Source organism: Mustela erminea, chromosome 8 (assembly GCF_009829155.1).
Source record: "Mustela erminea isolate mMusErm1 chromosome 8, mMusErm1.Pri, whole genome shotgun sequence".
Classification (NCBI taxonomy): domain Eukaryota; kingdom Metazoa; phylum Chordata; class Mammalia; order Carnivora; family Mustelidae; genus Mustela; species Mustela erminea.
The window spans coordinates 68,724,885-68,737,775 of record NC_045621.1 but is presented as its reverse complement, the minus strand read 5'-3'; the positions used below and the strand labels follow the sequence as shown (position 1 = coordinate 68,737,775).

Here is a 12,891-nt window from a genome sequence, read left to right as displayed (position 1 = left end):
ATTATCTGCAGCAATCAAATGAGTTAGATCTTGATGTTTCTTTTCAGAAAGCACAGGAAGCCGCGTTGTTGTTTTACAGAAGACTTGTGGGTTTTAAATTAGGACCAAAATGTGCTGCCATTAGTAAAGACTTATCTGCGGGATCAGACAGGCTTTAATATTTATCTGTTGCGGATAGAAGCTGAAGACTATTAATGTGGTTTGATCATCTTTTCTTTCGTTAGAATTGATAATCACCGAAATTGAAATGACCGTGAGATAGTTTTCAATTGCCCTTTTAATCAAACCTCACGTTCCGACGCAATAAAGTGTGAGGTTTTAAATCTTTTGTAGAGCGAGGGGTAGGGGAAGCAGCTTTTAGAAGAAGAAGAAAAATGATTTGGGTTGCTGTAAAAGACACTAGTTATAATCTCACATTTAAGACAAGTGCTTGAAATGAAAACGTTCGAATCTTCTCCTTAAAAACTTTTCTCTCGGGAATAATTCTTTGCAGTGAGAGCATGCGTGAACATACCGCGTTCCTCTCTGAATGTACTGAATACAAAAACTTGTGAGCAAGTAATACGAGAGAACAATGGATTGGAAGAATTGGGAGGGTCTTGGTCGGAGTCTTCGAGCCTTTCTAAAAACACGCCTGCCCATGGTCACTCTGTCACAGTGCAAGGGACAAAGAACTCACGGTCTCGAAGGTAGGCGCCAAGAGAGGCGGTTGGTTTGGCGAAATTCTTGGCAGTGGTGGCGATTGGGGGGGTGCGGAGGGGGGTGGTGAGTGACTCAATTAAATGTTTGTTGAGTAGATCAACTATATAAAAGGTGAAAGACCTAGAATCATCATTAGTGCTGTGTCCTTAGGAATACAGTTTTTTGCCACTGAAATACGTGAGGATTTGGGATTGTGAAATGCATAAAGTAAGGGAAGATTAAGTCATTTGACTCTGAAAAGTTCTGATAGGAAAATTCTTAATTCTCTTGGGGCATTAGAAAATAGTTTACATATATACTTAAGATTAAGATGTCTAGTCTATCAGTCTTTTTAATAAACTGAAAGATGCAAATTAAAACAGAGATACAGTTTCACTCAGACTGGTAAAAATTAAGAAACCTGATAAGACCAGATGCTGGTAAGGACATGAGGAAATTCCTGCAATGTTAGTAGGTAATTTTTTTTTTACCTCAGAGGGCAGTTCAGGGGTATTTAGTAAAACCCAGCAAAACCACTTCCAGGTATATACCCTAAAACAAAGTTTTTCACCCTGTGGGTTAGAACCCATTTCGTGAATTATGAAATCAACTTAGTGGGTTACAACCAGCACGTTTTTTTCTTTCTTTTAGAAATAATGTAAAAAATACAAGTAATACATGTGAGTATTGTTTTCTCAAACCGTGTGTCCCGTTTGGGTGTGTGTTTTGTATAAATGCGTATTTCATATTGCGCTTCGCCATGGACGGAATTTTCAAGATCATATCCTGGAGAATGTGTGTGATGAGTCTTGTACTGATGTTCTCTCATTCATTCAGGTTAAGTATTGACGATGCCTAGTATACCAGACACAACTAGAGACCTAAAGGCCACGGAGTACACATCCTAGCAGAGGAGCAAAAGTAAACAAGATAATTTCAGGTGTGATTCCTTCTGAAAAGGGAAAAAGAACAACAGGATAGGGAGATGGGAAATGAAAGAAGAATTAATTGAGATAAGAAAAATAGGAGAGGCTTTTCTGAGGCATTATTTGATCAGGAGCCTGAGTAAAGCAAGAGAAGAAGTCATAGGAGATAAGGAAGTGCCAGTTTTAAGCCCAATGAACAGCTGGTTCAAAGGCTTGTGAGGCCCCAACAGAAAACGCCAAGTATGCTGTGACTGTAGGACTAGGGAAAGAGAGGGAGAGCGGCCAGACCGTGTGGGGTCTTCCTGACCATGGGAAGACCTTTGGAGTTTATCCCAGGTATGATGGGAAGCATTTTGATGGAGAGACCCAGCCTGACCCCATGGACTGTATGAACTGTATGTTGAAGGGGAGGAGGATTGAAATCTCAAGGCACTTAGGAGCCCCAGAGGAGAAAATGATGGCTTGAACGAGGGTAGTTTTAGGGTGTGGAGAACTCAGATTCTAAGATATATTATTTTGAAGACAGAGCTAATGGGACTGGAGGGATGGCTGGATGGTTCATTCATATTATGTTGTGTATCATAGTAAAATATTGCAATTAAACTAAATGCCCCTCAGAAGGGAAATGGATGCACAAACAGTAGTATATTCATAGAATGGAATTGGAACAGTAGTTCAGATGAATGGTATGGCATACTTTCGTCAATGTAGTTAAATCTTAATATTGAACAAAAATGTAAATTGCGAACATTTCTGCCAACTGTGCCCCTAATGCAAATTTTAGAAACATAAAACAAAAGAAACCTAAAACCTATTAAGTTTTGAAAACATAAAAACATACACAAGCTAAAACAGGATGCAGTAAACTGAGGAGGGAAAAATGGAAAGGGAAGAGAAGAGGTGAGGCCTTCTACTCTAACATTAATGCTTTCTTTAAAAATAAACAGTGTGAAGCAAATATGGCAAAGTGTCAAACGTGAGTGGTGGGCACATGAGTGTCTTTTTTATTTTTACTTTCCATGGGGTTTTCTTATTTCTTTTGGCTCCAAAACATTTTATAATAAAAATTTTTCTGAAGTTTGAAACCTGTCTGTTGATTAAGATCTATGTTTGTAGTGTTAAATATGCAGTCCCTTTACAGGGAAGTAATAAATAGGAATGTAAGCTCATCTTGCAATTTTAGGTACCTCATAAAGGTCTTAAGTCATTATGTTAATCCTATGTTGTAAATATGTTCATTTTATTAATTTTTTTAAAGATTTTGTTTATTTATTTGAGAGAGTGAGAGAAGGCATGAGCAGAGGGAGGGACAGAGGGAGAAGCTCCCTGCTCAGCAGGGATGATGCCTGACTCCATCCCAAGACCTAAGGATCATGACCTGAGCTGAAGGTAGATGCCCAACCAACTGAGCCACCTAGGCACCCCAATAGATTCTTTTTTTTTTTTTTTTAAGATTTTATTTGTTTATTTGACAGACAGAGATCACAAGTATGCAGAGAGGCAGGCAGGGAGAGAGAAGAGGAAGCAGTCTTCCTGCGGAGCAGAGAGCCCAGTGTGGGCCTCCACACTCCCAGGACCCTGGGATCATGACCCGAGCTGAAGACAGAGGCTTCAACCCACTGAGCCACCCAGGCACCCCAATATGTTCATTTTTCTTTTTAGTTTTTTTTTTTTTTTTAAGATTTTATTTATTTGTCAGAGAGAGAGAGAGAGATAGCGCGAGCGAGCACAGGCAGACAGAGCAGCAGGCAGAGGCAGAGGGAGAAGCAGGCTTCCTGCCAAGCTAGGAGCCCGATGTGGGACTCGATCCCAGGACACTGGGATCATGACCTGAGCCGAAGGCAGCTGCTTAACCAACTGAGCCACCCAGGCGTCCCCCCAAATGTTCATTTTAAATGAAAGACACAAAAATTGTAAGAATGGAAATTCGGTGTGCAGAGAGTGATGAGGTTCCCAGGCCACAACAACAGGTAACAGGGAATGACATTTCATAGGCACATACCTGACATCTACAGACAGTATCTGGTATGAGGGTTGTAAATGCAACAAATACTCGGAAAATACTTACTACCAACTAAAATGATTGTAGATGAAATTTGAAACCTAAAACATTCTAAAATACTGTCTCCTATTAAAGAGCTTTAACTTTAAGGATGGGTATGTGTTGTCTTGTAGCTTTTATTCACCTTGCACAAAGAATTCCATTTCCTATTATTGGGTTTGAAACTTGACCCTGAGGTTCTGAGCACTCAGCACTTAAATAATGAGGGAAGCTGAGGTCAAACTTGAATTCAAGATGATTGATTTTAAGACTAGGAGTGCAAGAATTAATAAGATGTACCATTTTAAGATGCGTAGAGGTACTGTTCTCCATCCCATACACCCTTCCTTCTCAGGAAATGTAATGTGAACCCAAATGGCTCAGTAAATGAGAGACCTTCAATAGACCGTGCATACCCAGAGACAAAGGGCTGGTGAGGGGTTTCATTGTGTTTGTGGATACAGACAGGTTGCAGTCTGTCAAGTCACAAATCTCTATTCTAAATAACCCCCTAATTATGGATTTACTTCCCCAGTGTCTGCTTTCAGGATGTACAAAGGCAAGAAACCTAAAAGGCCTAAAGTTACCCTTCCATTGCCAGAAGCCACTCTGTGGGAGGGCCCAGCCCATTACCACCCTCATTCAGTTTAGCCCACAAATCCTGCCCCTCCAAACTCTCCTGGTATGTTTGCTTTTGATTATGTGTCTGTACTGTTAAGCAGGTCAGTTTGCAGACATCAGATACCTGGTTAGAGAAGGGAATATGGAAACATGGATGCAAATCTGGTCATTTTTATCAAGAGGAAATACTTGTTTTTTCATGGATAAACATTGTTCATTTTGAAATATTTGACTGTATAAGGTATTAAAACATCATTAAACACTGGATGAAATAAAGTTCTATTTTAATTACTGAATCAGTCAGTTCCAACGTTATGGAAGCTGAACTATAACTATAACCCGTCTGCATTTTATGAACCACAACTCCCCTCTAACTTGTTCTCTTTCTGTGACTTTTTAAATTTGCCCCGGTAAAGTGTTTTTATAGGGGTGCAAATACTTCTTGGAGGTAGTGACTTCACTTCCCTGGGATATAGACCCAGAAGTGGAATTACTGGATCATATGGTATTTCTATTTTTAGTTTTTTAAGGCATCTCCATACTGTTTTCCCTGATGACTACACGAATTTGTATTTCCACGACAGTGTGCAAGGGTTCCGTTTTTGTTTTTTTTTTTTTCCCCACATCCTTGCCAACTCTTGTTATCTCTTATCTTTCTGGTGTAATAATAACTTTAAAGAACACAATGAGGGAAGGAAAGAAGTCCAGAATGATATATAGCAAAATGTGGGCAGAGATTTCTTCTAGAGTAGGGGAGCTAATGGTGATTTTTCTTTGATCTCTTTTCTTTTTTTTTGTTCTTTCCAAATTCTCTGGAATGAGGTCAAATGATTTTTCAAAAGCAGAGGAAGAGAGGCTGAGGTAGTTTGGGTGATTTGGAGGGGATGAAAGATGGGGGAAATGGCATGTGAAGGGAAAATGGAGTCAGAGAAAGGGATGATCTCTTGATGGGGCAGCCAGCTCTGAAGTGCTTCTCAGTTATCCTAAAGGCTCTGCTCAGCCTTCTGGAATACGGTAGCAAAGTCCTGCTGAGCAGCTCATGGCCCATAGGCACCAGCAAGATTTTTGGTTTTACTAAAGAACTTTTTGTTTGTTTTCAATTTGATCATTTCCCCTTCTGGAAACAACCAGTGTGCAAAAATAATTCTGTTTTAATTGGGAGCAGCCTCCGTTCATTGCATAGGCCACTTCTCCTAAACTATTATAGTTGTGAATTTTCCAGATCCTTGAATTCTTCTTCAGATCTCTTCCTTAAGCAGCTCTTTGGAAAGAGGATTGTTGCAGAAAGAGGAAGTTTAACTTAGCTAAAAGGAGACTTGGGGATTGTCTATAGATTGGTTAATTTCTGGAGTGAACCAAATTCAGGATGGTGAGGGAACCCAGAGAGAAGTCTGATCTGCACACTGATGTGTAGAATTCAAAACCAGCCTACCAGCAGTCGTTAAAACATTAAACACAGATACCATATGATCCATCAATTCCACTGGTCAACTGGCAGAATTTCAGCTTTTTCTCTTTAGCTCCTTTGGAGTCCCCAAAGGTAACCTTGTGAATGGTATGGCTCATCTCAAAGCAGCTTTCTTCGGGCTTCAAATTCAAAGCATACAAACTGCTATGGACTAGTACTTCCTCTACCACTCACTCTGGAATTTCATGGCTCCCAACCCACAGAATTCAGTAAGGAACACTGGTAGAAAGCTGAAAGCTTATTATTCTACTTTACCTTTCCTTAGGCTTATCAAAAAAACAGCTGGTACCACACCCAGGACACCTGCAGGGGGCTGAATTGTGGCCCCTCAAAATACATATCCTTGTTCTAATACCCAAATTCTAACTGTTCATTTAGGAAAAAGGTCTTTGCAGATATAGTTGAGGACCTTGAAAGGAAACCATCCTAGATTACCCATGTAGTCCCTAAACCCAAAGACAAGTGTCTTTATAAGAGACAGATGAGAAGTCACATAGCGAAGCTCATTTGAAAATGGAGACAGATTGGAGTGAGGAGCCACAAGCCAAGGTACAAGGACAGCCTCCAGAAGCTACAAGAGGCAAGTGACAGAATCTCTCCTTGAGCTTCTAGAGGAAGCACAGTCATGCCCACTTCTTATCTCTGGAGCTGTGAGAAAATACATTTCTGTTGTTTTAAGCCACTAACTTTGTGGTAATGTTTATGGCAACCACAGGAAATTGGCTTCCAGTCTCTAATCTGAAGAAGAGGAGTCCAGGAGCGCCTGGGTGGCTCAGTGGTTTAAAGCTTCTGCCTTCCACTCAGGTCATGATTCTAGGATCAAGCCCTGCATGGGGCTCTCCGCTCGGCAGAGAGCCTGTTTCTCCCCGCCCTCTCTGCCTACCTCTCTGCCTACTTGTGATCTCTGTCTATCAAATAATAAATAAAATTTTAAGAAATGAAGAAGAGGGGTCCAAACCGAACCAGCTGGACCAGGCTTTCATGTTAGAGATGAGATTGCCATTTCCACTCTGGTGACAAACTAGATTCGATCTTTCAGACGGTTACTCTGAAAGACAGAATAACCAGGCTTTCCCAGTTTCCAGCTAGTCTTCATGACTTATGGAGCCAGTGCTATGGACTGAATGTTGTATGCCCACCCTCCACCCAACCCACCCCATTCATATGTGGACATCAGATCTCTAATGAGCTGATGTTTGGAGGTAATCAGATCATGAGGGTGGAGCCCTCCTGAGTGGGATTACTGCCCTGATAGAAAGAGACATGAGAGAGTTTGCTGCTTCTCTCCCTGCTCTCTACTTTGTGAGGATCCAAGGAGGACCGCCATTTGTAAACCGGGCAGCCCTCACCAGATACTAGATCTGCTGGCACCTTGATCATTCACTTCCCAACGTCCAGAACTGTGAGAAAGGAATGTCTGCTCCTTAAGCCATGCATCCTGTGGTATATTTGTTAAGGTAGCCTGAACAGCCAGTTTTTACTAATTTTTCCAAGTTTCTAATTTTTCCAAGTTTTAGATAATTGACCTTGATACTCCTAATCAACAAGAGATTAAACCAAGCCAAAGAAAATGAGAGGCTTAGGTTCATTTTGTCTGTGTGTATGTGTATATGGGGCCACTACAGTATATTGTGGATCAGTGGCCCCTATGTCAGGTGTCCAATCTGTGCTATCTGGGAGCAGAAGAGAATTATCACGTGATATCAAACATGGTGCTTAAGCAGCTGGGGCTGGGTATTCAGATGCCCTCTGGCACAGTGTAAGGGTAAATTGTGTGGGCTCTGCCTGGGTTTGAATGGTAGCTCTACCACCCACCACATGTTTTATGATCTTGGGCAAGTAAATCTCAATCTCAATTGTATTATCTTGCCTATAAAACGGAGAGAGTAATCCAAGTCTACCTCATAGGGTTGACATGAGTGATTAAACGAATATATATCTGGCATGTACTCAGTGCTCAAAACATTTTAACTATTATTGGGGCTTAAATTTGCCACTTAATTTTTTATTTCCTATCTTTTCTCCTGTTTCTTTATTTCTGTTTTATTTTTCTGCTTTCCAGTGGGTTACTTGAACATTTAAAAAATCCATTTTTATTTATTTATAATTTGCAGTATATCCCTTTATATATTATTTTTAATATTTGCTCTAGGTATTATCATACTTATCATAGGCTACAAGGGTTTCCATTTCACAAATTCAGACTATTATTATTGAGCCTGATAAGCACATGATTTTTCCTATTGTGTGGTTCCAGAGATGCCCGCAATTAACATGATTCATAAATCACTTCTCTAATTGTAAGCAACTCACATTCCTGTTCCTTTTCTTAAAAAACAAAAACAAAAAACCAACAACCTCCTAATCATATCCAGTTACGAAATCTAGAAATGTTATCCTGGGGCAGTATTAAAATTGCTTATCAGTATTAAAGTTCACAACCTCCTGGCACTATCCATCCCATCTCCAGTTCTGCTACAATCCCTTCTTGCTATTTTACAACCATGGAATAAGTGGCACCTTTAACCACCGTCAATATTGCTGACATAATATTTAAATAGTTGTTGTATTTCAACATACTAAAGCATGTGGAAGTATTGAAATATATTTTACAGATATATTTATTAAATGCAGGCATTTAAAACATAATCCTTTAAGAATTATAGTAATTATAGGGATGAGCTCAGTTTATTATGAGCCTCGCTGTGAGAAGGCCAGATCCCTTGTTTTCCTACCTTATGTTTGTATGTGTACATACACAGATATATGTGTGTGTGTACTTCTATGTCCGTATACCACTGAGCACATGGTGGCTTTTTAGATAGAGCAAGTACACTAACATGAAGTCTTTTTTTCCATTCCTGTATCAAAACAACTTTACCACTAAGAACAACTTTTTTGTCTTTGCCATAAACAAGTGGATCTCAAATCCTATCAAACGAATAGACAACTACTTCACCCTGTGTTTCGAGATCACTCACAGAATAATTATTTTAATTCCAGTATATTTAACATAGTGTTATATTAGTTTCAGGTATAGAATACAGTGATTCAATAATTCTATATGTTACTAAATTCTCATCATGATAAGTGTACTCTTGTTCCCCTTCACCTATTTCACTCATTCCCCACCCCCCCGACCTCCCCTCCAGTAACCATCTCTTTCATTTCCATAGTTTGGTTTGTCTCTTTTTTCCTTTTTTCATTTGTTTCTTAATTCCACATATGAGCAAAATCATATGCTATTTGTCTTTCATTGACTTACTTCACTCAGCATTATGTTCTCTAGCTCTCTCCATGTTGTTGCAAATGGCAATATTTCATTCTCATGGCTGAGTAATACTCCAGTGTGTGTGTGTACCACATCTTCATCCATTCATGTATCAAGGGCATTTGGGGTGCTACCATAATGTGGCTATTTTAAATAATGCTACAGTAAACACAAGGGTGCATGTATCTTTCAAATTAATGTTTTCATATTCTTTGGGTAAATACCCAGTAGTGTGATTACTGGATCATATGGTACTTCTATTTTTAATATTTTGGGGGAAATATCTGTACTGTTTTCCACAGTGACTGTACCAGTTTACATTCTTACAGAACACAAGGGTTCCTATTCTCCACATCCTCATCAACACTTGTTTCTTGTGTTTTTCATGTTAGCCATTCTGACAGGTGAGGCGTGGTATCTTATTGTAGTTTTTGCATGTCTCTGATAAGTGTTTAGCATCTTTTCATGTGTCTTAGCGATCTGTACGTCTTCCTTAGAGAAATGTCTGCTCATGTCTTTGCCCATTTTCTAATTGGATTATTTGGCTTTTGGCTGTTGAGTTGTAAAAGTTCTTTATATATTTTGGATTCTAACCCTTTATCAGATATGTCATTTGTAAATTTCTTCTTCCATTCAGTAGGCTGTCTTTTAGTTTTGGTGATTGTTTCCTTCACTGTGCAGAAGCTTTTTATTTAGATGTAGTCACAATGGTGTATTTTTTCTTTTGTTTCCCTTGCTTCAAGGAAGATGTGGCTACAACCCATTTCAGAGAAATTACTGCTTGCGCTCTCTTTTACAATTTCCATGGTTTCAGGTCTCACATTTAGCTCTTTAATCCACTTTGAGTTTATTTTTGTGTATGATATATGAAAGTGGTACAGTTTCATTCTTTTGTATGTAGCTGTCTAGTTTTCCCAGCACCATTTGTTGAAAAGACTGACTTTTTCCCATTGTACATTCTTGCCTCCTTTGTCAAAGATTGACCATACAATCGTGGGTTTATTTCTAGGCTTTCTATTCTGTCCCATTGATCTCTGGATCTCTGTGTCTGTTTTTGTGCCAGTACCATACTTTTTTGATTGCCACAGCTTTGTAGTGTATCTTGAAGTCTGGAATTATGATACCTCCAGCTTTGTTTTTCTTTTCCAAGATTGCTTTGGCTATTTGGGGTCTTTTGTAGTTCCATACACATTTTAGGATTGTTTGTTCTGGTTCTGTGAAAAATGATGTTGGTGTTTGGATAAAGATTGCATTGGATCTATAGATTGCTTTGGGTAGTATGGGCAATTTAACAATATTTATTCTTTCAGTCCATGAACATGGGATGTCTTCCCATTTGTTTGTGTCATCTCCAGCTTCTTTCCTCAGTGTTTTAAAGTTTTCAGCAGACAGGTGTTTCATCTCCTTGGCTGAGTTGATTCCTGGGTGTTTTATTATTTTTGGTTGCAATCATAAACGGGATTATTAATTTCTCCTTCTGCTGCTTCATTAATAGGGTATAGAAATGGAATGGATTTCTGTATGTTGATTTCATATCCTGAGACCTTAACTGAATTCATTTATCAGTTCTAATAATTTTCCGGTGGAGTCTTCTGGTTTTTGATATATAGTATCATGTCATTCGCACATAATGAAAGTTTCACTTCTTCTTTGCCAATTTGGATATCTTTGATTCCTTTTTCTTGCCTGATTGCTGTGGTGAGGACTTTGAGGACAATGTTGTATAAAGGTGATGAGAGTATAAAGGTCATTCCTGACCTTAGGGGAAAAGCTCTCGGTTTTTTCTGCATTGAGTATGGTGTTAGTTGTGGGTGTTTCATACATGACCTTTATTATGTTGAGGTATGTTTCCTCTAAACCTATTTTTTTGAGAGTTTTTATCATGAATGGATATTGTACTTTGTCAAATGCTTTTTCTGCATCTATTGAAATGATCACATAGATTTTATCCTTCCTCTTACTGATGCAATGTATCACATTGATTGGTTTGCAAATATTGAACCACCCTTGCATCCGGAAAATAAATCCCACTTGATGGTGATGAGTGATTTTTTAAAGTATAATTATATTCACTTTGCTAGTATTTTGTTGAGGATTTTTGCACCTATGCTCATTAGCACTAGTGGTATGTAGTTCTCTCTCTCCCTTTTTAAAGATTTGTTTATTTATATGAGGGAGAGAAAGAGTGAGTAAAGGGGCAGAGGGAGAGAATCTTCAAGCAGACTCCTCATAAGTAGGGAGCCTGACATGGGGCTCGATCCTACAACCCATGAGATCATGACCTGAGCTGAAACCAAGAGTCAGATGCTTAACTGACTAAGCCATGCAGGCTCCCCTGTAGTTCTCTTTTTTTGTAGTGTTTTTATCTAGTTTTGGTATCAGGGTAATTCTGACCTCACAGAATGAATTTGGAAGTTTTCCTTCCCCTTCTGTTTTTTAGAACAGTTTGAGAAGATATTCAGTAGAATTCACCTGTGAAGCCATCTGTCTGGACTTCTGTTTGTTGGGAGGTTTTTGTTTGTTTTTGAAGATTTTATTTATTTATTTGAGAGAGAGCAAAAGCAAGGTGAGGGGCAGAGAGAGAAGACGACTCCTTATTGAGCAGGGAACCCAGGGCTGTAGGATCATCACCTGAGCGGAAGGCAGACCCTTAATCAACTGAGCCACCCAGGTGCCCCTAGGCAGTCTTTCATTACTGATCCAATTTCATTGCTGGTAATCAGTCTGTTCAAATTTTCTATTTCTTCCAGCTTCAGTTTTGTTACTTTATATGTTTCTGGGAATTTATCCATTTCTTCTAGGTTGTCCAATTTGTTGGCTTCTAGTTTTTCATAATCTCATAATCATTTATATTTCTGTGGTGGCAGTTACTTCTCTTCTTTCATTTCCGATTTTGTTTTAGTCCTCTCTCTCTCTTTCTTTCATTTGATAAGTCTAGCTAGAGGTTCATCAATATTGGTGATGTCTTCAGAGAACCAGCTCCTGATTTCATTGACCTATTGTATTATTTTTTAGTTTTTATGTTGTTTATTTCTGCTCTAATCTCTTCCTTTTTTTCTATAGTTTTCATGTTTTCTTTGTTTTTTTTTCTAGCTCGTTTAGGTGTAATTTTAAGTTGTTTGAGATTTTTCTTTCTTCTTAAGGTAGGCCTATATTGCTATAAACTTCCCTCTTGGGATTTCTTTTGCTGTATTCCAAAGATTTGGGGCTGTTGTGTTTTCATTTTCGTTTCTCTCTTTCCCACTCTCCTTCCCCCATCTAATAAATACATGTATGTATATACATATATATTTAAATACATATATATTTAAATATACATATATATTTAATATATTTATATTAAAACACACACACACACACACACACACACACACACACACATATATTTTAAGTATGCTCTATGCCCATATCATGGTGCTTGAAATCCCAATCCTGAGATCAAGAGTCGCATGCTTTACTGACTGAGCCAGCCAGGCACCCCATGTCTCCATATATTTTTTTGAGTTTCTTTTTGATTTCTTGGTTAACCATTCATTGTTTAGCAGCATGTTATTTAGCCTCCATTTATTTGTGCTCTTTCCAGGCTTTTTCTTGTGGTTGATTTCTAGTTTCATAGCATTGTGGTCAGAAAAGATGCATGGTATGAATTCGATCTTTTTCAATTTGTTGAAACTTGCTTTCTGGCCTAATATGTGGTCTCTTCTAGAGAATGTTCCATGTACACTGGAAAAGAATGTGTATTCTGCTGTTTTAGTGTGGAATATTTTGGATATATCTGTTAAATCCAAAGTGTCATTCAAGGCCACTATTTCCTTGTTGATTTTCTGTTTGGATGGTATGTCCATTGATGTTCGTAGGGTGTTAAAGTCCCCTACTATTATTG

At 38.7% G+C, this 12,891-nt stretch overlaps 1 long non-coding RNA gene across 1 annotated transcript in view; it reads left to right on the top strand.

Moving 5' to 3' along the window:
- LOC116597784 overlaps positions 1–12,891 on the top strand; it is a 69,199-nt gene that overhangs the window by 483 nt on the left and 55,825 nt on the right. Inside the window, exon 2 of the long non-coding RNA XR_004288781.1 lies at positions 494–689. This is a non-coding gene — a long non-coding RNA (uncharacterized LOC116597784). The remainder of the gene's footprint in view (positions 1–493; positions 690–12,891) is intronic.